This window comes from Physeter macrocephalus, chromosome 2, assembly GCF_002837175.3.
Source record: "Physeter macrocephalus isolate SW-GA chromosome 2, ASM283717v5, whole genome shotgun sequence".
NCBI classification, from domain to species: Eukaryota; Metazoa; Chordata; class Mammalia; order Artiodactyla; family Physeteridae; genus Physeter; species Physeter macrocephalus.
Genome location: NC_041215.1, coordinates 138,087,138 through 138,112,598, shown reverse-complemented (window position 1 = coordinate 138,112,598; position 25,461 = coordinate 138,087,138). Strand labels below are relative to the sequence as shown.

The following is a 25,461-nucleotide window of genomic DNA, read 5'->3' as shown; positions in this document are numbered from 1 at the left end:
AGCAGAGGGCTGGACACCCTCCATTCTGAACCCCAGAGCACCTGCTCTAGCCCTCAGAGCCTCCCCCTGGCTTTACATGCCGGCTGACAACAGAATCCATGCCCCTTCCCGCCCTGGACGCGGCTCAGGGCTGGGGGCGGGAGAGTCCTGATTACTAGCCCTACCTAACAACATATTCATGATACAGAGAAGGACACGCTTCCTGTTCCCTCACCCTACAAGCCCAGACACAGCTCAGAGCTTGTGGGGTCTTTGCAGATGCGCAGAGGAGGGAAAAGAGTGGAGGGGCTGGGAGCGGGGTGGTGTTGGGGACTTTGATTGACCTTTAAAGAGTCAGCATTTCCTTCTGGTCTGGGTCACGAAGGGAGCTTCTGGAAGCAGCTGCTGTTTGGACACGGTCCCCCACAATGGGCTCTGGCCCCAGCCCAGCCTCCCGGCTGCCAGCTGCTGCTGGCCAGACACTGAGTCAGCAACTGGCCGTCAGGCGCACGGGGAGCAGAACCCAGCAGAGCTACCCAAACGCAGTGCAGATCCCCTCCAGGCCTCCCAAGCCCAAAGCCCAGGGACCTGTTCACCTGGGGCCTCGCCAATCTCCACCCTCGACTGGGTGCGGATCTCCCGGCTCTGCTCTGGGTTCCAAACCTGGTGCCCAGCAATGCCTCTCTCCTGCAGGTTATTTCCCTTCTTCATAAAGTTTGATAACATTGATCTCACCTCCTGGGTGATTCTGCAGTGAAGTGAGATTGGGAATGGTTAAGGGGCAGGGTGTTTTCCTACAAATTCAGACTCCTGGGCCTCATCCCAGGGGAGGAGCTCAGGGGTCCGGCTAGTCAGAGCCGCCAGTAATTAAAGCCTGGGCTGGGCCAGTCACCTGGGAACCTGCTTCCTACCATCCCCCAAGGGCTGCTTCACCCCCTGTGGCTCTGGCCCCTGAGAAGCTACTGGAGTCGTAGGAAGTGTGTTCAACCAGGGGTCTGGCTCAGGCTGACCGCAAGTACCCGGGACCCTCAGGGCCTTTTCAAGTCTCTCAGCCTTGGTTTCTTCATCCACAAAATGGGGTTGATAATTGTGCCTCCCTGTGCAAGGGGGCCTGCGTGTAAGGAGCTCAGTTATTCAGAAGTAAGCACTTTGCAAATTCTGCAGCATGCTACAAACGCTGGCAGGGCCCAGGCTGCTGGTGCGAGCCCAGAGCAGTGTCCGTATGCGGGCTTGAGGCTCTCTGCCTGGCTGCCCCTCCGTGTTAATGTGTGCTCGGCCTCAGGCTGCCCTCAGGTCAGCCTGGTTGAGAGTCCCAGCCCTAGGACTCGAGTCCCTGGCCAGTTCTGGACCCCAGCCCCACTGCATATGCTGGGCCAGTGACAGGAGCTCTGCTGGGCCTCTTCCCCTGCACCCAGGTCAGTGGCTGGTGTCTGGCCCCCACCCCATCTCGGCAGCCTCCGGTGGGTCATACAGGAATCCTGTCCGCGCTGTTGCTGAGGTTCCCGGATGCTTGCGCACGTGTTGGCCTACCAGCCTGAGGAGTCTGTGTCGTGTTCTCCTGCCCAAGACTGACCCAGACAGCCTGGTTCTGAGACAATTTACACACTGCCTGTTGGCTCACGTGCTTTACTCTTCCCCAAACCCCAAGGAGGGTATTGGGCCCACTTTAAACACAGCAACATGAGACTCTCAGAGGATGAAACAAATGAGAACTCAGAGGGTGGAAACGTTCCATCGAGTGGTGAAGGCAGGAAGGCTGCATGGAGGAGGCTTTCTAACAGGGCTTTGGAGGGTGGGAGTCTCCGTTTTAGGGAAAAAGGCTGCAGAAACTGAAGAGAGAGTGTGACTTCAGTGCAGCTTGGCAGATGCCTACAGGGCAGCGGTTCCCAACCTTTTTGGCACCAGGGACTGGTCTCGCGGAAGGCAATTTTTCCACGGATGGGGGAGCGTGGGGGGGGGGTGGTTCCTGCGGTGATGCGAGCGATGGTGCGGGGTGGGGACCGGCAGATGAAGCTTCGCTCCCCCACTGCTCGCCTCCTGCTCTGCGACCCGGTCCCTCACGGGGGCCCGGGGGTTGGGGACCCCTGCTATAGGGGATCAACGGGGACCGGGTGGGCAAGGGAGCTTCAGCCAGATAGGGGAGCTCTGTCCAGCTCCGCCTGGACATCAACGCGTTGACTTGGAGCAGGTCTTTCCCTTCCTGGCCTCAGTTTCCCCCATCTGTAAAATAGAGATAAAGGCCTTTCAGCGTTGGATCTGGAACCCCACCGCGACGCAGCTCGAGCCCACAGAGCTCCCGCCGCGGCCTGGCCTCACCTCAAGGTCCGGATCCGTACCCCGCGGGGCCCTCTCGCCGCAGGGGCAACGGCACCTCCGTTCGCGGGGATGCGCGCCCGGCTCTCAGGACCAGGCCAGGCACGCCCCACCGTTGCTGTGGCAACGGCGTTCCCCTGCGGCCCGGCAGAGCCCGGAACTCGGCTGCAGTGGGTTGCCGCGGCAACCAGGCAGCACTTCCAAAGGGCGGGGCCTTCAATGAGAGGGGCCTCCAGTGGGGCGGGGTCTCCAGGGCCTGGACCGCAAGAACACCAGATGCTCTGTGGCCCCTGAGGGGAGGCGGGCTTGGGCAGAGGAGGCCCAGGTTGAGGCAGTGCAGCATTGTTCAGATTCCACGTGACCCCTCAACTCCTCCAGGGCTCCCATCTAGTTCCATAGCAGCCTCACATCCCACCAGTCCCCCAGCTGTGGCTTCTTTTCAGGCAACCTGTCTTTTCATTCCATCATTCATTCATTCATTCATTCACTGTCTCTGGTTTCTGCAGATTTGGTTTTCTTTTTCCTATTCGGGATCATGCTGATTCCTCACTAAGTATTTCTGTCTATCTACAATTCTGGAAAAGTCTAAGCCAATATTTTTGCAAATATGGTTTCAATGACTCTATGCCTCCTTCTGGAATTTCAGGAACGCTTCTCAAGCACAGGTCACGGGTTCCACCTGGCTCCCACCTTCCCCGGACCCCACCAACCATCCTTGGCTTTTCTGCTGAGCCCTGGCCTAGCCTAGACTTTGGGTGCCCACCAGGCAGGAGCCCCGGCCCAGCCTTCTCCTCCCAGCTTCCCCCCAGTTCAAGCACATTCAGGCCCCAGGGATGACCCGTGTTGGACCGTCGTTTTCCTGACCTGGACCTGCCATCCTGCCCGCAGAGCTCCTTCAGCTGGCTCCTCACCCACCTGGTTCACCTGGTCCCCTCTGCACCTGCCCAGTTGCTGTCCAGACATTACCATCCTGCCCCCAGCTCACCTTGACTGTAGCCATTACTACATTTTTAGTTTCCTCTTGGTTTGTGACACCTGGGTAGTTTTTCTTTTCTGTTTGCAAGCTTGGTTTGTGTATTTTGAATTTTGTAATATATTTTTCTACAACTTATTCTTATGAGGTTAAACCATTTGAAATTACCATTTTTCATGATCTAAATTAGCTGAACATAAGCAATTTTATATAACTTAACCTAATATTTGGAGGCGCTGGGGTCTTTCAACATTGCTTAGCCTTAGGGAAGTCTACAACTTTGATAGATTTTTAAAACATAAAAAACTTAATGTAGTATTTATTAGTATTGTAAATGGTGCCCAAAAAATTAAAAAATGAAAATGGGTCTTAATTTCTACTCTTAGATAGTACCACTGGCCTACAGAAGATATCCCTGAATACGAGTAGAAAATTCAAACTATATAAACAGTAAGTAGATCGATCGATCGATCAATAGATAGATGGATGGATACTTTTTTTTTTAAGTGAATGCAACCTTGCTTCCCTCCCCCAACCGCAGTCCCAGCTCTGGCAAACACTGCCGACCGTTTCTCGTGATTGTTTGGGTATATTACGCACACTCTTCTGTGCCCCTTTTAAATAATTGAACAAACATCTCGGTGGTCGTTCCACACTGGCACATAACTTTTGAGACTCATTCTTTTCAGTAGCATCAGAGAAATCTCTCCCGTGCGCCCCGATTAATTTAACCAGGGCTCGTGGGTGAACACCTTGGTTATCTTGTCTCTTGGGAAAGTTTTGTGCGCAGATACCGCAGGCAGATTTCTAGCCCTGGGATTATTGAATCAAGGAGGTGGCACCTGAAGTGCAGACACGCCCAGAAAAATCTCGCCACTTCCCCAACCACAGCCATGGTGCGGAGGGGCTCCTTCCCCCACACCCACAGAGTGCCGGATGCCACCAAACATTTAAATTTTGGACAATCTGACAGGTCAGAAAAAAGATCTCACTGCTCTGATTCTGCATTTCTTTAACTATGACTATCTTTGCTTATTGACCCATTTTCTTTCTGTAAAGTGTCCCTTTCATAGTCCGTGGCCATTTCTCTGGTGGTTACTTATAGTTTTTGCTATTAGTTTGCATACGCTTTTTATACCTCGAGGGAGTTCCCTTCATCTTCATATGTTTGGAAATATTTTTTCCAGGGTAGGGTTGGTCTCTCGATTTTGTTTGTGATGTTTCCGCCATGTAGATGTTTAGGTTTTATGTGGTCCATCGGTCTTCTTCAGAGCAATCAGCTCGTGTACCCGGATTCGTCCACACCAAGATGTTGAATGCAACCTTTCACACTTCATTCTAGTTTCCTAAAATCTCATTTTTTACAAATAAACGTTTACTTCGTTGGAAATGTATCTTGATGTCGTGTCAGGTGGGATCCAATTTTATGTATTTCCTATAGTGTCCTACACCGGTTATCAAATCATTTATTTTCTCCAAATTTTTGGAAATGATACCTTCATCATAAACTTTTGATCTATTTTCTTTTAATACTGGCATATTTTTAATGATTAGAATATCATGATATGTTTTAATATCTAATAGGGCAAATCCTCCTCATTCTTTCTTTTTAACAAATTGCCTCACTAGTCTTTCATGTCTGTTTTTCTACATGAACTTCTGCTGCTTTTTTAAATGAGATTGCAACAAATGTGTAGCTTTTAGGGAAAACTCGACCTTTTACAATATCACCTGCTCCTTTCCAAGAGTATACTATACTTTTCCATTAATTTACCTCTTTTCATGGATTTTCAAAGTTTTCCTACCTAATTTCTTTGTAAACGAGAAACCTGCACATTTCCTGTTATTTACCTTTCTTAGTACTATTGTGATTAGACTCCTCCATTATAGGCTCTAACTGGTTATTATTTGTTTTTATGGAAACCGTTGCCTTCTCGGTGATAATTTTTCTTACCTCTCCCTAAAGTACTGTTTCCCATAGCTTTTCACTCATCCCTTAACTTTTCTTGGTAGACGATTACGTCATCTGCAAATATTGATAATTTTCTTTCTTTTTTTTGTTTCAATATTTTTACCTTTTTTTCCTCATTTGTAAATGCATTGGTTGATACTTCTAAAGAAAACAGAGATGATAATGCACATCCCTAATTAAATGGGAATTCTTTTGCTGTTTCACCATTACGAGTATTGTTTGTATAGGGCTTACCGTGTGCCCAGCCCTGGACCCAGCACTTCATACATGAATCCTCACCACTGCCGTTTGATGTTGGTACTGTTCTTATCCCACCAGCAGGAGAGGTGACAGACATAGGTGCTGGTGAACTTGCCCAGAGTCACACAGCTGATGGAGAGTGAAGTCAGACACTAATCCATGCTGCCCCTTGGCTGGACTCTTATCCCCCAAGACCCTGAAGGGATGCTGTCTCCTAAAGTGAAAGAAGAAGCCATCTTTCCCCGAAGGGAGTAGTTATTTGCTTTTTAACCAGAAACAGATGGCCCTTTGGTCAACTGCCTTTTCAACACCTACTAAAATCATTCTATTTCTTTTTATCCTGTGACTTACTAGAATGGTAGATTATAATCATGGAGTCCTTAATATTGAACCACCCTTGCATTCCAGAGAATTTAGTCAAAGTGTAGGATCATTTTAATGTTGTTTAGATTGCAAGCCATGTGTGGCTCCCAGTCTCTGAGTGTGGCCTCCTTTCCACACTTCAATGAGGTGAAAGCAAGAAGGTTTGTTATGCTGTGGACATTTCTGCAGCATAGGTCTGATCGTCTTTTCAGGACCTGTCTGCAGGAAGAAAGAAGGGCAGCAGCCCCCAGCCAGAAGCAGGGAGACTCCTTGACCTCAGTTCTGAACCTGTCACATTTACTGGTTTTCCTTTATCCATGAAAACAAAAGCCACAATTTCACCCGCTGCCCCCATCTTTCCAGAAGCTGTTTCGAGTCCATAGCGGAGTGAAGCCCTTGAGTTGATACATTTGAAATGCAACCTAAGTGGACATTTTCAAACCAGAAAGCATCATGATGAGTGGTGATGGGGTGGCGCACACAACTGAAAGCAGATGCCATCATGCATCTCAGAAGGGGGTCAGAGCGTGATTTGGAAAAACACAGGGAAGTGTGCTGTGGCAGGGCTAAAACATGAAGGATTTGATTGTTAAGCCAGCCATTTTAATGGTGGGGAGGGGCACTGATGCTAGGCATCCCAAAAGAAAAAAAGATGGTAAAACAGAGAAGAGAAAATATTTGAAACACAAAGGAAATGAATTTTCCAGAATTAAAGAAAAATAAACAACTTCAGATTGAAGGACTCACAGACTGTCAAACAGGAGACAGAAAAATCCACACCATAAGAAAATTCTAGAAGCATCCTGAGAGAAAGCACATGGAACTAGAACCCAATAAGTGTTGGACTTCTCAAAAGCATACAAGGAGACCACAAAGTCATATTTTTAAAGTATTGAAGGAAACAAACTTTGCACCTAGAATTTTACATCCAGTGAAATTGAAAGAATTATGAAAAATATTCTCAGAAATACAAGGTTTCAGAGTGTTTCCACGCAAGACCCACATTAAAAATACTTTGTATTTCATAAGTAACACAAATGAAGAAGACTCTTTAAGAGGTATGGACAATAAGAATGACCGGGCTTCCCTGGTGGCGCAGTGGTTGAGAGTCCGCCTGCTGATGCAGGGGACACAGGTTCGTGCCCCGGTCGGGGAAGATCCCACATGCCACGGAGCGGCTGGGCCCTTGAGCCATGGCCGCTGAGCCTGCGCGTCCGGAGCCTGTGCTCCACAACGGGAGAGGCCACAACAGTGAGAGGCACGCGTACCACAAAAAAAAAAAAATAAGGATGACCAAGTTTCTTAAAATGTGTATTAATTGTCTTAAAAGTGAGGACAAAAGCAAAGAAATAGAGTATATCCAAAATAACTCAGAACTGTGTAATTCCAGACAATCTCATTGTTGCCAAGGAGTGAGGAATAAGTGACCCAACAGATGGTGAGTAGGGAAAAAAGAAAAAGAAAAAAAAAGAAAGAAAGAAACAGGGTTTTAAATTAAGGGCAATTGCCATAAAAGTAAGAATAAGGATGAACCACCAGAAGAATATATACTCAAAGAATATATACTCAAAGAGAAACAGGAAACAATATATATAATAAATGGAAATTTTTAATAAGATGGCAAAACTAAGTCTCAATATAACAGTTCTATAAATGTGAGTGGGTTAAATTCCAAGCAAAAGGTGGAAGCAGTCTGGATTTTGAAATCCTCACAATGGGTTGCCTACAAGAGATACACTTAAAGATACAAAAAGTTGAGAATAAAAATGTTGGCAGAAGACATACTAGCCAATATGGACCAAAGGAAACTGGATTGACCTCTTCATATATGACATTCAAATTTAAAGCAAAAACAAACAAACAGAAAAAAACCAGCAACAGATGAAGAAGGACATTCCATGCATGTTGATGAAAGGGGCTGCAGAATGATAATGCACATCCATCAAATTCATTTAAATACCTAAGAGTACACCTCAGTGTCCATCAAGCAACACCTGCCAGATTTGCACAGAAAAGTAGATATTTCAACAATTGTAACTGGAGACTAACTTAAAAATAATAATTTAACAGCTCAAGCAGACAAACATTAGCAGAAATCTCCAAATTCTGATCAATATAATGAATAATTCTGAACTTTTAAATACATACAGAACTTTACACCCATCATAAAGAGAACACAACCTTTGGAGCACACGTAGAATATTTACAGAAATAGACAATGTGTTAGGACATAAAAAAGCCTCAATAGTTCCAGAGGAGAAATACACGCAGACTGGACTGCTGTCCTCCATTTGTGCTTCTAAATCCCCTTTGCCCGATGCTCTAAGAGATTGTCCTACGTAGACCATGTCAGTGGGTGGGTTCAGCCAAAGGGAGCACTGACAGCGGAGAGTGAGGTTCAGGGTCTTTTTCCCAAGTCACTTCTGATGGGGGCTCAGGCTGGCTGCATTCCTCAACCGAGACCTCTGCTCCTAGCCAGGGCACCTCCATCCCCCACCCCCGGGGCAATCAGGAGACAGTGTCACTCAGCTCTGTGGTTTCCCTACTTCCTACCCACACCTTTGTAAGTACCCCCTTTACCAAGCCCTGCTCAGTTTGAGTGTGTCATCTGCTTCCTGCCAGGATCCTTATGGAACACAGACTATGTTCTCAGACAATAATGCAATTAAATTAGAAATTGGTAACAAAAGTTTATAATAAAAGAAACACTACTGGAAGATAAATAACATTATTAAGTAACCCATGGGTTTGGGTTTAAAAGGAGATCACCAGGGATATTAAGAAATATTTAGATCTGAATGATAATGAAAACATTGTATGTTCAAATTTTGTGAGACCCAGCTAAGGCAGTGCTATAGAAGGAATTTTGTGGCTTTAAATAGGTCAGAAATTTAGAAGAGTTACAAGTAAATGAGCTAAGAATTTACCTCAAGATGGAGCAACGGATCAAATCCAAAGAACCAAGAAGGAAGGAAATAATAGATAAGGACAGAAATAAATGAAATAAAGGGAAAGATGAGAAGATTAACAAAGTATAAGTTTGTCCTTTGAAAATGTTAAAAAAGAGAAAAATGCAAATAAGCAAAATACAGAATAAAAAGGAGAAATAAGTACAGAAACAGTAGGTATAAGAATAAATATGCTAGTATTTATTCTAAAACCTCAGTGAAATGGACTAATTCCTAGAAACATGTAAAATGCCAAATTTGGCTCAAGAAATAGAGAATTTGACCAGAGAGATAACTATGATGGAAATAGAAAGGATAAAAAAGACCCACCCTCCCTGGGGGGCCCACATAGTTTTATGGTTTCTACCAAAAGTTTGGAAGAGCGATAACTTCTCTTTTATGCAGGTGGTGCCAGGGAATAGAAAAACAGAAGCTACCTGGGGGGCTTCGGAGGGTAGGGTGGTCTCCTTTGCAGAAGTGTATGTGTCTGTGCCCTTGCTACCTTCAAGGCACAAGCCCCACGGATGCTGCAAACTGAGGTGAAGCACCTCCCTTACTGCACAGTGTGAGGAGTAAATGGTTAACCGGGTAAACCTTGGGGGCAGCGCCTGGCACCTGCCCGACGCCACCGAGGCCCTGGGGATGCGGAGGAGGCTGACGCAGGGGCTGCGTGGGAAGGGGGTCCCGGCGCCCCGGCTTCCGGGCGGCAGGACGTCACCGCACCCACCGCAGTTCCGGTGGGCGAGCTGGCCAGAGGCTTTGTCAAAGTTGCCCAGCAATGGGGTGTGCGGAAGGAGGTCGGTGGCACGCAGAGATGCCAGTCCGTGCCTGGTGGCCTGCTTTCCGGCTGGGGGATTGACAAAGGCTGGTTTTGCCAGTGTGGACCGAGAGCCGCGTGTGACTTGGTCCAAGGAAGTTAAGCTGGAGAAACAGGGTGTGAGGACGGGGGCGCTGACGACCTGGAGAAGGGAGGCGAGGGGATGGCGGGGGTCTCCACCCGAGGCATGGCGGGAGGAGAAGCGGCAGGTCCACTGGCCGGCCGGTTGCATCATCCCTGCTAGGAGGGCTGTGTCTGCGATGCTCTGGTCTCCCTCCAGGGCTCTGGCCCAGACGCCAGGCGCGACTGAAAAACTCACCTGTTACACCTAGAAGTCAGTATCCCCACCACCCCTGACAGCCCCTCCATGGTGCAAGGAGGGAGGCCACCCGAGTTTTGTCCCCCCGCGTCGATGCGTTTGTACTGCTGGCATCGCGGGTGGGGCAGGTGAAGATGTAGTGGTTTCACCTGAGAGGGGTCCGAGTCGGGGTAAATTCGGGGGCGGGGGGGGGCGCCGGGGCTGCGCCAGGGGAGGGGGCGGCGCGTCCGGGCCCGGGTGTCGGTCCCCCACTCCCCCACCTATCGCACCGCGGTGTCGGCGCTGATGTCACAGCCCGGCCCCAGCCCCATCCCCGCCGCAGCCGCGACGCCCGTCCCTCTCCCCGCGCGACAAACCAGCTGGCGGCTGGGGCTTGGGCGCCGCGCGCAGCCAACCAGCGCGGCGGGAGGGGCGCGGGGCGGGCCGGGCCGGGGGCCCGCAGCCGTCACGCGGTGCCGCCGTCAGAGCGCCGAGAGCAGCCCGGCAGGCGCAGCCGCTCCGCGCTCGGGGACCCGCGCCCATGCCCGCGCCCATGCCGGGCCGCCGCCAGTGACGCCGGAGAGGTAGGGCAGCGGCTCTCCCGGCCCCCCGCGCCCCGCGTCCGCAACCTGCACCTGCATCGACTGCGCCCCGGGGCGGGAGCTCGCGCCCTGCGCTGGCGTCCTCCTCTCGGCCAGAGGCGCTGGCGCCGCGCGGCCCCTTCCCTTCCCCCGACCCTCCCCCGTCCCCGCGGAGAACAATGGTGCAAATTCAGGGGTGTCCGCCCTTCTTTAGCAGCTGGGCAGGGCCCTCCGGAAAGGCCCCTCCGATGCGGCCCCGGCTGCAGGGGGACTCTCGTCTGGGATGGGCGGGGGTCGTTACGGGGAGGGCGCAGGCAGCTGGCGGCCGCTCGAGACACCCTCCCCCCTCCCCCGATCTTCCCCTCCCCGGGAGTGGAGAGCCATATTCCTCGGGATGCGGCCGGGACTGCGACCGGACCGGCGGGGGAGGGGAGGGATGGAGAGAGGGCGAGAGGATGCGGATGGGGCATCGGGAGGGGGCGCGACTGCAGCGGCCGGGCCGGAGGGGAGGGCACTCGGGGCGGCCGGGCGCGGGCAGAGGCCCTGGTCCCCGGGGTGGGGGAGGGCGGATGCTGGAGCCCAGAGCCAAACCGGCGGGCGGGGGCTGCGGCGGGAGGGCCGGGCCGCCGGCGCTGTGCGCACCTCCGAGCCTGCCCCTCGCCCCACCCCAATTGCGTCCTCCTCCCAAGAGACCCCTTCTCCCTTCCAGAAAGACCCACGGCTTGGGAGGGGCCGCCTGCGGACGCGGCCTGCGTCCACGCAGCCAGCGCCCCAGTAACAGGTGTGGCCTGCAGGAGGGGAGGGGGCTGCGGGGCCGCGACGTCCCGGCTGGCGGCGCTCCCCAGGCGCCTGGGCTCGGATGACAGGGACACTGCAGCTGAGACCCTTTCGCTCGTCCTTTAAGCTGCCTCTCGCCCTTACTTCCCCTCCAAACCCAGCGCGCAGCCCTGGCGGCGGGCAGGGAGGGTCCGCAGTCCGCCTGGCGCTGGGTGGGCTGGGGGACCTCGGGCCGCAGGGGCGGAAGGGGGAGGGGAAGGAGGGAATGCCAAGTCATGGGGCCTGCCTGGCGCGGGCGCGACATCGCCCCGGCGCGGACCCGATGCGCGCCCACGTTCCCGGGAAAAGGGACTTTCCCACCGAGACCCGCGGACCCTCCCCGAGCGGCCGCCCCGCCAGGGGTGCCTGCATTGCTGGGATAAAGGCCTGTTGGAGCAAAAGGTTGGATCTTGCGGCTGCGGAGAGGAGGTGGTGCGGAGAGGAGGTGGTGCGGAGAGGCCCCTGCGGCGCAGGGCTGTCCCTGTCCTAGCCCCGGGGAGTCAGCGCGACATCCAGCGCGCGCTTCTGCAGGACAGTCACGCCTAACCCACCCTCTCCCTGCTCTCGAGCCGGCTGAGGGCCCTTTACCGGGGCAACCGTGCCCACCCCCCTCTCGGTCTGAGAAAGCTGCTGCCGGTTTGAAGGGAAGCTCTGGGGTCTGGAGTGGGGGCTTGGGGCTGTACCTGCGGCGGCCATTTTGCAGGTGTGGCCGGCCGCCCGCCTTAGCTGAGCCTGAGGGATGGGGGTAGTCAGGAATGAAGCAGGTGTGGCACTTCCGGTGGGTTGCAGTGTCTGCAGGGTAGGGTGAAGGATGCTGCCGGGGCCAGGGCCAGGTCTCAGGACTGCGCTCGGCTGGGGTTGAGATCCAGGAACCTTCAGGGGCTGACGCTTGCAAGGAGGCCACTGGCTGAGAGACCCAGACGAGGTGGAGGGGACAGTCAGTCTCTACCTGGGTGTGAAGTCTGGTGAGGGTGCTGGGTCCAAGCCAGGGAAGGGACTAGAAACTCCATCCCATGCTATGCCCGGATCTGAAGATGAGCAGGGAGTTGCCTGTGGGGTGCGGTCCACAGGACCGAGGGCGGATCGTGTGTGGAGTCAGGGCCCCTCAACCCCGAGGCTCCCGGGGAGGGCCCCTCTGAGGAGGGCCTGCCAGATGCCTGCTGCATGTCCACCCACTGGCTGCTACCCCTACTGAGTGTCCTCCCTTCCACCTCCCCCCGCTGGAGTGGCCCACAGACTGTCCGTCCTGGTGCCTCCCGATGGACCAGCCATGGCCAGGTGGAAGCTGAGGCTCTGCCTAAAGCCCAGAGGTGGTGCGTAGCCGGGATTCACACCCAGACTCACTGGGCGCGGGGGGCCCAGCCACCCAGGCTTGTCCCCCTTCAGTCCCCCTGGTGTCACCACTGCTGACCCAGGGCTGACCACATCCTTTGGACGCAGAGCAGGGAAGTCCTCCCATGGGCTCTGTGGAGGGTGGGATGGGGTTGGGGGAGGGACTGGGAGTGGGGCACAGACACGGGTGGGAGGTGGAGATGGGGGGCATAGCCTCAGGAGAAGGCCCGGAAGGGATGGGGCAGTCTGCATAGGCCCATTCAGCTCAAATAGGCCAGCCACGGTGGGTGAGCTGGGCGTGGCAGGGTGGGGGGATATTCTCATGGGGTCCTGCTATCACAGGATTGGGGCCCGTGGAAGGCTGACCAGGGCCTGTGCTCAGGCCTGCCAAGCCCTTCAGACCTGAGACCCTTCTGAGTCTGGAGGGGCCGGGGCTGCCTCCCCTGGGATGGAGAGTGGCTGGCCAGGGGTCACTGGCAGCGAGTGCCCCCCAGGATGAGCGCGTGGCTGCCCTCCTGCCCCGTCCCACGTGCTCCCTCGAGCGCTCCCCGTTCAGTATTCTTCGGCCCCAAGCACCAGGCTCACCGCCCCTACCCAGGTGTGCCACTCCTGCTGTCTCCCCTGCCGCACACCCTGGAGCACCTCTGAGAATGCTGGGGGGGCTGGACCGTGCCCTCCCCCAGGCCTCTCGGCTCTGCCAGGGTGCCCAGGGGCACCGCCAGGCTGCAGGGCCTGCTCGGTACTCTGTTCTGTCCGGCTAGCTGACGGGACTCTTCCCACCTGGCCTCAGCCTGCACAGGCAGGCCCAGGGCAGGGCGCGGGGACGGGGTTGGTGGCAGGTGTGCTTCACCGTCCCGCCTGTTCTAGCAGGTTTGCTGGGCACCGCCAGGGTCCTGGCTTCGGGCCGAGGGGCGCTGGCTGACCCCAGGCCCCCCCAGCGCCCCAGCCCAGAGTCATGGAGACGCTGAAGGGTGGAGGGTACGGTCAAGGTCAGCGGTCAGCTGAGCCTTCTGACCCCTCGGGGGTTTTCCCCAGCACACACCACCCTGAGCCTGCTCCCTCCCAGCTGCCCCCTGCTTGCCGGAAGCCGCTCCCCTGCAGCCTCCTAGGTGTCACCCCTGGCATTGGGAAGGACAACCGCCTGGGTGGCCGGGCCCCGCTTCTGCCTGCTGCCTCTCTAATGCCTCCGCTGGATTTAATCTCCTAATCCTGTCCTTGTGTCTGGGCCGGCTGAGCCCTGGTGCCCCCGCCCCCGCCTCATCCCCGGCTCAGGAGCCCGGGGGTGGGGAAATGCCCCCCTGCCCCACCCTCTACCTGGGTTTCAGGGCTCCCTGGGGTCTGGGGAGGAGCAGCCAGGACCCCCCAGCCCTGGCCTCCTGTTCTCACTCCTCACCCTTCGCCACTTGGCCCTTGGGCTGACTGGAGCCGCTGCTCGGATACACACTCACACAGACACACACAGACTCACACACACGTGCGCGCACACACACGCTCACACAACGCTCTCACACACACGCTCTCACACACGCTCACACACACAGATTCTGCAGCCCTCACCCGGCTTGTTCCTGCCCGGTCCTCTCTCCCCTGGAGCACTCCACATAACCCCCCACTGTGAGACTCCAGCCCCCCTCCAGTGCTGCCAGCACCTTGAAGCCTGCCGTAAGCACCCCTGAGGGCCACCCCACCCCACGTAGGTGGTTTGGGGGTCAGTGAGGAGGAAGCGAACACTGATTAGGGGCAGACTGCATTGCACACCTCCGTGTGCCCCCTTGTCCGCGCTCCCGGCACCTCAACACGCAGGTGGCATTGCACCCATTTTTCAGATTTGGAGGCTGAGGCTCCTGAGAAAGCCTGTGACTTGTCACAGAGGACCTGGGATTCCACCCCAGCTGCCTCTGACTCCAAAAACGTTGCTCTTCTAGCACTTTCTGCTCCCCCCACCCCCACCCCATTGCCACCCCATCCCGTGCCAGCACAGTGCCTTACACACAGTGGCCACTCAGCAAATGCCGGTTCCTTGTTGGGCCAGTGGCTTTAGCCCAAGAAGTTCATTTCCTGTGGCCCCAGGGCGAGCAGCTGCCTCTCGGTCAGGGGTGGGGGTTGCCTGTGTGTCTCTGTGTTTCCATCAGGGCCTGCCAGGGCTCCTGAAATGCAGCTCTGGGATAAGGGTGGGGATGCCCCAACTGCTCCTGTAGGCCCAGCTCCCTGCAGGCCCCCTCCCCTAGCGCAGCCTCTGGCCTGTCGTCAGGGGTGTCAGGAGTCCTGGCCCCCCACCCCAGTCTCAGCCCTGCAAGTAACTAACACTCAGGTAGTCCTCAGTTTCCTTCCCCATCTGTCATCAGCTCAAGCCGGGATGGTGAGGGGCAGGGCTGTGTCATCAAGGCTCAGGGCCTGTGGGTCAGTGGGGACCATGCTTCTGGGGGGCCGTCCTGGGGCTGGGGCAGAGGGTGACTCAGCTGCTAGCGTCACCTGGTCTTCAGTCTCCACCTGCTTCTGGGGCCAGGGCTATCCCACGGCCGAGGCCGTGCCCAGGAGGGCGGCAGCTCCAGGACGAGCAGTGACGCGGTGGGCGATCTCAGCTGTCCCTTTCTTGTACTGAATGCGTTTCTTTCATCCTCACCTTCCCCCAGCTTCTCGATCACATTCCCTCTTCTGCTGAGTCCCCTCTCTCCTGGCGCTCTCACCCCCGGAAGCCACCTCCCTCCTGCTGCTTGCTGCGTCCCCTGGGCTGGATTCCCTGTTCTCTGGGGCCCGGAGCTGCTTCTTTCTTAGTTTCCTGTCTTGTTTGGCTCAAGCACACCCTTGTGTGACATCCTGAAAAGGGTGATGAGTCCTTGGCTTCTTGAGAGTGTCTTTGCTCTGTCCTCACGCTGGGTCGACGCTTTGTCTGGGGGCATTTTTTGTTGGTAAATCACTCTGAAGCCTTTGTCATCGTCACCTTCTGCATCCGGTCACCTATGAGAAGTCTTTGCCAGAAACTCGACTTTCCTCCCTGAAATCTTTTAGGATCCTTTCTTCATCTGCGGACCGCTGACCATCCATGCAGTTGGGTTACGTGTGGGTTTATGTGTTTACTGGTACTCAGTGGGACCTTTCAACTGAAGACAAGCTCTATTCTTTCATCTGTTCATGTTTCTTCCCTTGCATTTTTTTCTGTTTTCCTCCTTGAATTCAGGCATTGGTCTTCTGTGTTCTGGCGTTTTCTCTCATTCTGTCTCCTCGTTCATGTCCTATTTTCTGGACAATTTTTGGACTTCATTTTCGAGTTCTTTGGGGGAACTTTTGTGTTTCAGCATTTACACTGTTTATCTCTAAAAGAACCATCTTCCTTGTCTCTAAGTGTTCCCATTTCATAGCATCCTGTTCTTGTTTTGAGAATTGTAGCATCTTCTTGAAACATTCTGAGTAAGTTTATAAAGGTTTTTTGTTGGTTTGCTTGTTTTTGCTTGTGGTTTACCTCTTTCTCACAGGGCTTATTTTCTGCTGGTTTACTGGTCTTTCACTTTGAAGCCGTTGGGAGGCCTGCTGGGCAGTGGAAGGGTTCCTGCAATCTGGGTGGGATTCCGACTTGAGCCGAGTGTGGGATGGGGGGTGCCCAGTGGCAGGTTTGCTTTAGGCGAAGGTGTGGGAGCCGGATGCCAAGCTGTGCCCCCAGCGCCAGAGTGCAGGGGGCCAGCGTCCACATCGAGGACCTCACTCTTGCCTGGTGTTTTCTTCCGTTTCTGTAGGGAAGAGCCTCCTACCTTTTGCCTGAGGATTTGGAAGCCATAGCCCTCTGTGAAGAGGGGGCAGGGAAAGGGGTGAGGGTTTCACCATCGAAGTGGTGGTTCCACAGGCAGACTTGCACCCAGGGCCCCCTCTTCAGCCTCACTCCCCACTCCTTCCCACCGCTGGGTTCATGAGCCCTCAGCCTAGAGCCCCCGGAGGCCCCCGCTATTGTGCTACAGAGGACCGCTCCCCTAATCCTCATGGAGTCGGGGGAGGGCCTGTCTTACCCACTTTGCACATGGGGCCACAGAAGCGTGCAGAGTTCCGTCCGCGCTGCTGACATCCTGGAGGTCCACTTTGAGGCCCTGGCCCCAGTCGGTTGGACCCCTGACCAGGGGTCTCCCTGCCACCCTGAATTTGGCGTCAGCATTCTCAGAACTCCATTATTTACCCCTGGGCTCTCAGTAGTGTCGCCAGGAGTGTGAGGCTCTACTGGCTGATCTCACCGTGTCCACTTGTCTGCACGTTGCTGCCTGAACCGTGTTTGTGAGATTGCCTAGGACGCTTCATTCACTTTTATGTCTGGATGGAGCTCCTGTATGACTGACTGGTCTCCAGCTGCGGGGCATTTAGGCGTCTCCGTTCCCTCCCTTCCAACTCCTGGGCTCATGCACAGCATCTCTAGTTGCACAGCTGCTGGCCATGTGGTCTGCAGCCTTACTAGAAAATTGCCGTGTTGTTTTCAAAGCGGTTGAACCAATGAACTTCTCCCAGGTGATCTGTAAGTTCCTGTTGCTGTATCCTTATAACAGTTAGGGTTGTCGGACGTTTTGATGTTGTGATCTGTTGGGTATGGTTTTAGACAACACTTTGTTAATTACTATTGTGGTTGAGTATCTTGTCCTGTAATTTGCCTGTTCACATCTTTTGGCCCATTTTTTCTTTTGTGTCTCTTTTCTTTGATTTCGTCTGTTCTTTATATGTTCTGCACATGAATCCTTGTTGATCACATGTGCTACAGACATCTCCAGGTGGGTGGGCTTCTCTTCACCCTTTCAATGGTATCTTGATGCCTGGACTTTTCCTTTTGGTGTCTTCCACGGGCTTAGAAATCCTTCTTAAAGGTGAGCATGGAGATACAGTGTTCGATTTCTTCCAAAACTTTGTTGTTCACATTTAGGTCTTCAGTCTGCATGGAATTTGTTTTGGAATAAAAAGGGATCTAGGGGCTTCCCTGGTGGCACAGTGGTTGAGAGTCCGCCTGCCGATGCAGGGGACACGGGTTCGTGCCCCGGTCTGGGAAGATCCCACGTGCCGCGGAGCGGCTGGGCCCGTGAGCCATGGCCGCTGAGCCTGCACATCCGGACCCTGTGCTCCGCAATGGCAGAGGCCACAACAGTGAGAGGCCCGCGTGCCGCAAAAAAAAAAAAAAAAAAAAAAAAAAAAAAAAAAAGGGATCTAATTTTTTATGACTGGCCAGTTGTGTTAGTCTGTCTTAGTCTGCTATAACAGAATACCACAGACTGGGGGCCTTAAAAACAACAGAAACTAATTCTTACAGCTCTGAGGCTGGAAGTACAAGATCAGGGCACGAGCTTGGTCCGGGCACAGCATTGTCGCGGTACCAGTATGGCCAGGTTCTGGTGAGAGCCTTCTTCTAGGTTGCAGATGGCTGACTCACTGTGTTTTCACATGGCTGAGAGCAGAGAGAAGGAGCATTATTATGGGACCTTTATAAGGGCACTGATCCCATTCATGAGGCTCCATCCTCATGACCTATAACCTCCCAAATGCCCCGCTCCCTAACACCATCACACTGGAGGGTAGGGTTTCAACATAGGAATTTGGGGGGAACACAGACATTCAGTCCATGACACCTGTTTTCTCAGCATCACTGGTCCAGCACCCCTTTCTCTTCTCATCAGCCTGTAAAGCCTCCTTGTCAGATGTCAGAAGGGCTGTGTGTGCAGGTCTGTTTCCGGGGTCCCTTCTGTTACAATGGTGATGGCTTACTTGTCCCAGCCACCTTGTCTTAATTACTACAGCTTTATATTAAGTCTTGTTTTCGGTGGGGCCTATTGCCTTCTACGTCTTGTGTTCCTTCAAGCTTGTTATTGGTATTTGTAGTATCTTATGCCATATAAATTTTTAGAAGCAATCTGTCTAGTTTCATGAAAAGACTTGTTTGTGATTTCATTTGAAATTACATTGAATGTTTTGATTCATTTGGGTGAAAATAAACATTTTTAAGACATTTAAATTTCTTTTTCATGAACAGGTTGTAGTTCTTCATTTATTTAGATTTCTATAATGTTTTTATAAAGTTTAAAAGTTTTCTTCATAAAAGTTGTATGTATCCTTTGTGACATTTATTCCTCTGAAGGTACTTTATATTTTGGTTATTTTTTAAATGCCACCTTAAAAAATATTTTTAAACTCTTGTCTCTAGTGCATACTAACATGGTTGGTGCCTAGCAACTTTGCTGACCCTTCCCACTAATTCAAATAATATTTCTCTGGATCCTCTTGATTACAGTGTAGATAAGCAAATAGTCTGCAAATAATGACAATTTGTTTTATTCTTTTCCAACCCATATTTTGCTGATGTTATTCCTTTTTCTTGCCTTATCACTCTGGCAAGAACCTCTGCTGCAATGTTGAATACAAGTGGTGACAGCAGGCATCCGGAACTTGTTCCTGAATTTAAAGGAAATGTGCCTACTAGTTCACCATTAAGTGTGGTATTTGGGTAGATTTTTGCTAGATACCTATTATGAGATTAAAGAAGTTTTATCCTTCTTTTGCCAAGAGTTTTATCACAGATGGATTTTGAAAATGACTGACTGCTTCTTCAGTATCTATAGAGGACCTCATTTGGCCTTTTTCTCCTTTAATCTGATATGTGGTGAATTGTATTAATAGATACCCTAATGTTAAGCCATGCATTATATTACCATACTGGTCTTCCTGAAATAAACCTACTGCATTATCTTTTTTATTTTCTGCTGGACTTTCTTGTTAATATTTTGAACTTTTCTATCTATGTTCATCAGTGAAATTGGTCATTTCTCTCATGTTCTTTGTCTAATTTGATGCCAAGGTCATATTAGCCGCAGTGAATGAGTTGGGGATATAATCTTTCTCCCTCTGTTTCCCTGTCTTTTTCCTGTTCTCTTAAATAGTTTGTATAAGATTGGAAATATCTGGTTTTTGTATGTATGGTAGAACTCATAAAAAGTATCGGAGTCTTCTACTTTTTTGGTGGTTAATATTTTAAACTATTGAATCAATTTATTTAATGATTGTAGGAAAATTCAAGTTCCTACTGACAAAGTTTTCTTCTGGTTATAGGTCATTTTTTCTGGCTTCTTGGCATGTGTAGTAATTTTTTAAATTGAATTCTAGGCATTTCTACATTGTGGAGCATGTGAATTATGCTTTCTTCCTGTAAAGAATGTTGGGCTTTGTTTTGGCAGGCCGTTAAATTACTTGAGGACTTATTTGATCCTTCAAGGCCTGATTTTAAGCTTTTTTAGAGTTGCTCTAGGGTAGATTTCACTTTGGGAATAGTTAAGCCCACACTAAAGTATGATTTCTTTGGGGTCTCTACTGAATGTCTGGGGGCCTGGGGTGGAGGGATCAAGAGAACTGTATTCTGGCTGGTGGAAGCACAGATGTCTTCTGACTTTGTGTGAGCTTTGGGAATTCTTCAGTCTTCAGTCTTCTTTGTCCAGTCCATGGGCATGGACTAGTAGTCTACAAAGATGCAAGGGTATCCCTATGCAGAGTTCTGGAGCTCTATTACTGAGCAACTGTTTCCTTTCCAGAACTCAGACCCACAGATTCCAGCAGCTGCAACCTACCCAAACTCTGACTTCCATCTCCCCAACTCACCAGAGTTGCTGAGCTGTTTGGGTCTCACCTCCCAGTGCCTGAGGTCTGTGAATTGCCTCTGGGAAGATTTGGAGTGATTGGAGGGAAGGGAGACTCGTATGTTTCCCTTCTTTCAGTGCCTTTTGTGCCATGTCTGAAAACAGTCATTTTCTTCTATTTTGTCCAGTTTGCTAGTTGTTGTTTACAGTGAGAGGTTAAGTATGGTCCTTGTAACTCCTTCATGGCTGGTTGTGGAAGTGCTGTAAATTTTGCTGGTAGTATTTGCATGATCATTTACTACTAAGTTTATTTATAACTCTGTAGTGATTTTTTGTTTTGTGTGTTATTTAGAAGTTTATTTTTTTAAATTTCTAGACATATGGGTTTTAATGATCTTTTATTGATTTTTAATTTAATTGTGTTCAAATTACATGATCATTTGATACAGAGTCTTTGAAATTTATTAGGAGTTGCTTTATGGCCTACTACAAGGTAAAATATTGAAAATGTTCCCTATGTATTAGAAAAGTGTGTCTCTAATTTTTGAGGGCAAGGGAGCACATATGTTCATTAGTTCATGATTATTATGTTGTTCAAATCTTCTACAGCCTTATTAATTATATGTCTGCTTGATCTGTCAGTTAGTGGGAGGTGTGTTAAAACTGCCATGGTAAATTAATGAATTATTCCATGTTGCATGACTCCTAACCTTTGTTTTATGGTTTCATCGTTTTGTCTCTCTGGGGCCATTCTGGGTAATTTTTTCTGACATATTTTCCAGTTCATTAACTCTCTGTTCAGCTCCATTTAATTTGCTGATTAACATGTCTGCTAAGTTTTAAAATTTAAAGGATTACATTTTTATATCTAAAAGTTCTGCATGGTTTTTCCCTCATATTTTACTGCATTATTTCCCATTCCTGCTTATTTCTGTAAACATTTTAAGTGCACTTATTTTATAATCTGTATCTGACAATTGTAACATCTGAGGTCCTTGAGGATCTAATTCTGGTTTTCTTTTCCTTTTTTTTCCCCTGATTCTCATGGTGAATTTCATCTCTTGTGTTGGGTAATATTTCACCATCAGCTCCTATTTGACTGATCTTCATCTCTGGGAATACTGGGACCCCAAGGGTAGGAAGCTATTTCCAAGGAGGATTTGTATCTGCCTTTGTGAGGTGCTTTGGGTGTAAACACCTGAGACCTACTCTGAGCTAATTTCTCAACCTTGGGCTTCCCTGATAGTGCAAAACCTGCATGAGGTCAGGTCTGTGGCCTCAAATTCTCAGAAGCACTGGCTTGTTCACCACATGGAGCTGAGAGTCATTCAGACCAATGCCCACATCCCTTTGACGGCAGATGGCTTTCCCCAGCCTTCCACTCCACGGGGGCTGTAACTTTGCAGGATCCAACTTTTTGTGACATTTGATTTCAGTCCCGACTGCCTGTGTTTGAGGCTATGTCTCCCATCCCCCCACTCAGCAGGTGAAACCCAATTCTCTGCATTTCTGGCATCAGCAAATGCCTGCAGCTTCCTTCTGGGTGGGCTTGTGGGATGGGCTCCCCACTTTCATTTCAGCTCCTCCTTCCTCTTTTCCCCCCTTTTCCAGAATTCTCTTCTTCTCTTCTGATGCTTGTTATTTATCCCAAATTTCTAGGTGATTTCTAATGGGAGGGTATCTCATCCATCATATTGCCGGAAATGGGAGTCTCTCAGTCACCTTTCTCCCCTCATCAGTTTTGAAATATTAATTTTAATGAGCAAAACTGATTTTTGTTTTCATGCACAACAGTGCTTGTCAACCGAAAGTGAGCTAGCTTTCTCTCTCCCTCGTTCCCTGAACCATTTGGTAATTATTTTAAAAATAATTCTTTTTAGGTAAAATATGAACACTATTTAGAAGAGTTGAATGTATCTACAAAACTCATTTAGAAAATCAGCAGTTTTTGCTCTCTATCCGCAGCCTCTTTCAACTCCCTTTAGCTGCTGTTGTTACTTTTTTGTCGTTGTTACTGTTATTATTTAGCTCTAGATTGCTAAATAACGTGCTATTCTGCTCATTTTTGGCCTGTTTCAGAAGTTACATAAATAGAATTATATAGAATTTAGTGTTGGGTTCATCATTTCTGATTTATCTTCTCTCCCTCCTTAAATGCCATTGAAATAACAGTAGAGGTAAACTAAAGAAAGACCTAAATGCTTCCATAAGGATAAAAAAAACAGAAGACAAGGCTCAGCAACCACATTTTGGAAAATGAAAAGCAGAACCCATGTGGTAACTGACAGCAGGTCCAGGAAAGCCAAAGGCACGGAGGGAAATTGGGAAGCAGCCCGCGGACGTCCTCACAAGGCTCAGGAACTGGGCCCCCAGCTGCCCTGGGCAGACGGGTCCAAAGTCTGCTAGAGAAGCAGCTAGATTCCTGAGAATTCTCTCCACCTGCTCCTTCCCCATTTCTTTCTTCCTTTCTAACCCTTCTCCCTCCTTGATCTCGTCCATCTCCATGACTTAAAGAGTCAGTGCTCACAAGCAACTGATGCATTTTTCCTGCCCTGACCCCTCCTCAAATGCTCACATCCAGCCTCCTCCCTGACATCTCCAGGCATCTCCTGCTGGCGCCAGGGTTAAGGGGTGAACAAGATGACAATCCTCCTCTGGCAGAGCCTCAGCTGCTGGTTCATGTGCACTGGGTCCTTCTCAAGGCAAACCTTCACGTCCCGAAGGTCCGCCTGGCAAACCCATGGCTCCCTGGGGGACGGTGGGTTCTGGATTGACCTGGGACTGCTGTGAAGGACTCCCCACCTCGACCCCCGTGACTTAAAGCTATACATTTCCTCGTGAGTTCTGCGTGAACTGCACTCCACAGCTTTGATATGTTGTATCCTCATTATTCAGTTCAAAATATTTTCTAATAGTCAATGAGGTTTTTTTTCCTTTGACCCATAGGTTATTTAGAATTGTATTGCTTTATGTCCAAACAGTCTAGAGGTTGTAGGTTTGGGTTTTTTTTTAAATATTTATTTATTTATTTTTGGCTGTGTTGGGTCTTTGTTGCTGCGCGAGGGCTTTCTCTAGGTGCGGTGAGCTGGGGTACTCTTTGTTGCGGTGAGCGGGCTTCTCTTCTCTAGTTGCAGTGGCTTCTCTTGTTGCGGAGCACGGGCTCTAGGGTGTGCAGGCTTCAGTAGTTGTGGCACGCAGGCTCAGTAGTTGTGGCTCGGGGGCTTAGTTGCTCCGCGGCTTGTGGGATCTTCCCAGAACAGGGCTCGAACCCGTGTCCCCTGCGTTGGCAGGTGATTCTTAATCACTGCTTTTTTGTTTGGTATTGATGTATAGCCTAATTCTACTGTGGTCAGAGAACATATGAATTTAATTTTATGAATTTAATGAATTTAATTTTGAAATTCATTAGCGTTTACTTAATGACCAGCCTATGGCTAATTTTAGTAAATGTTCCATGGGCGTTTTAAAAGAATGGGCATGATCGTTATTTTTCCTTTTCAGTAGCTGATAGAACAGGCAAAGCAGGTACTTCCCTGGCGGTCCAGTAGTTAAGACTTCGCCTTCCAATGCAAGGGGTGTAGGTTCGATCCCTGGTCGGGGAGCTAAGATCCCACATGCCTTGCCAAAAAAGACAATAAAACAAAAAACATAAAACAGAAGCAATATTGTAACAAATTCAATAAAGACTTTGAAAATGGTCCACTTCAAAAAAAAAAAGAATAGGAAAACCAAAAAATTTTATCTTTTTATTTTCAGCCTCTCTGTGTCTTTTTATTTAAAGATGTCTCTTGTCAACAGACTATAACTTAAAAAAAAAAAATCTGTCTGACAACTGTAACATTTGACTTGGAGTAATGGTCCATACTAATTGACTTGAGCTTTTATCTAGGGTCTTAAATCTTCATTTTCCATTTGACATTTTTTTTGTTCTGTTTTTCCTCCTTTATTGCCTTCTATTGGATTAATAAAAATATTTGAAATTTTTCTATTTATCTTGCTGTTAACCTATTAGTTATACATTCTTTCTCTGCTCTTTTGATGGTTACCCTAGCAATTGAAACAAGTATCCTTGACAGTCTAATAAAAATGATTACTTTTCTACTTAACGTTGAAACCTTAGAACCTGTCTTTTGGCTTCCATCATTTCTGTTGAGAAGTCAATTGTCAATCTTTTTTTTTTAATATAAATTTATTTATTTTATTTATTTTATTTTTGGCTGCATTGGGTCTTCAGTTGCTGCATGCGGGCTTTCTCTAGTTGTGGCGAGCAGGGGCTGCTCTTCCTTGTGTGCAGGCTTCTCATTGCGGTGGCTTCTCTTGTTGCGGAGCACAGGCTCTAGGTACGCAGACTTCAGTAGTTGTGGTGCGTGGGCTCAGTAATTGTGGCTTGAGGGCTCTAGAGCGCAGGCTCAGTAGTTGCGGTGCATGGGCTTAATTGCTCTGCGGCATGTGGGATCTTCCCGGACCAGGGCTCGAACCCTTGTCCCCTGCATTGGCAGGCGGATTCTTAACCACTGTGCCACCAGGGAAGTCCTCAATTGTCAATCTTATTCTTGTTCCTTTAAAGGTCTTTTTTTCCTGTCAGCTTTTAAGATTTTTCTTTTCATCTTTGGTACTCGACAGTCTCATTATGATGTGCGTTGGTGTAGTTTTCTTGGTGTTTGCAGAGCTTCTTGAATCTGGATGGATATACTTCAGTAGTTTTATTTTTATTTTATTTTTATTTATTTATTTTTTTTGGTATGCGGGCCTCTCACTGCTGTGGCCTCTCCCGTTGCGGAGCACTGGCCTCTCCCGTGTCGTGGAGCACAGGCTCTGGACGCACAGGCTCAGCGGCCATGGCTCACGGGCCCAGCCGCTCCGCGGCATGTGGGATCTTCCCGGACCGGGGCACGAACCCGCGTCCCCTGCATCGGCAGGCGGACTCTCAACCACTGCGCCACCAGGGAAGCCCACTTCAGTAGTTTTAGACAATTAATGGTCATTATCTTTTAAAGTATTGCTTATCTCCTATTCCATTATTCTCTTTTAGATTTCAGTTACATGCATGTTCGACCATTTCACTGTGTCCTGTATTTCTCTGACTCTCATTTTTACATTTTCCATTCTTTGTTTTCTCTGTTCTTTATTTTATTTTATTTTATTGTGGTACGCGGGCCTCTCACTGCTGTGGCCTCTCCCGTGTCGTGGAGCACAGGCTCTGGACGCGCAGGCTCAGCGGCCATGGCTCACGGGCCCAGCCGCTC

At 50.2% G+C, this 25,461-nt stretch overlaps 1 protein-coding gene across 1 annotated transcript in view; it reads left to right on the top strand.

Annotated features, from left to right (window-relative positions):
- The first annotated feature begins 10,400 nt into the window (after positions 1-10,400).
- The window catches only part of KIF1A (kinesin family member 1A), a 90,764-nt gene continuing 75,703 nt past the window's right edge, over positions 10,401-25,461 (top strand). Inside the window, exon 1 of the mRNA XM_055091014.1 lies at positions 10,401-10,487. The gene's annotated coding sequence lies outside the window, so the exon portion shown is untranslated. The remainder of the gene's footprint in view (positions 10,488-25,461) is intronic.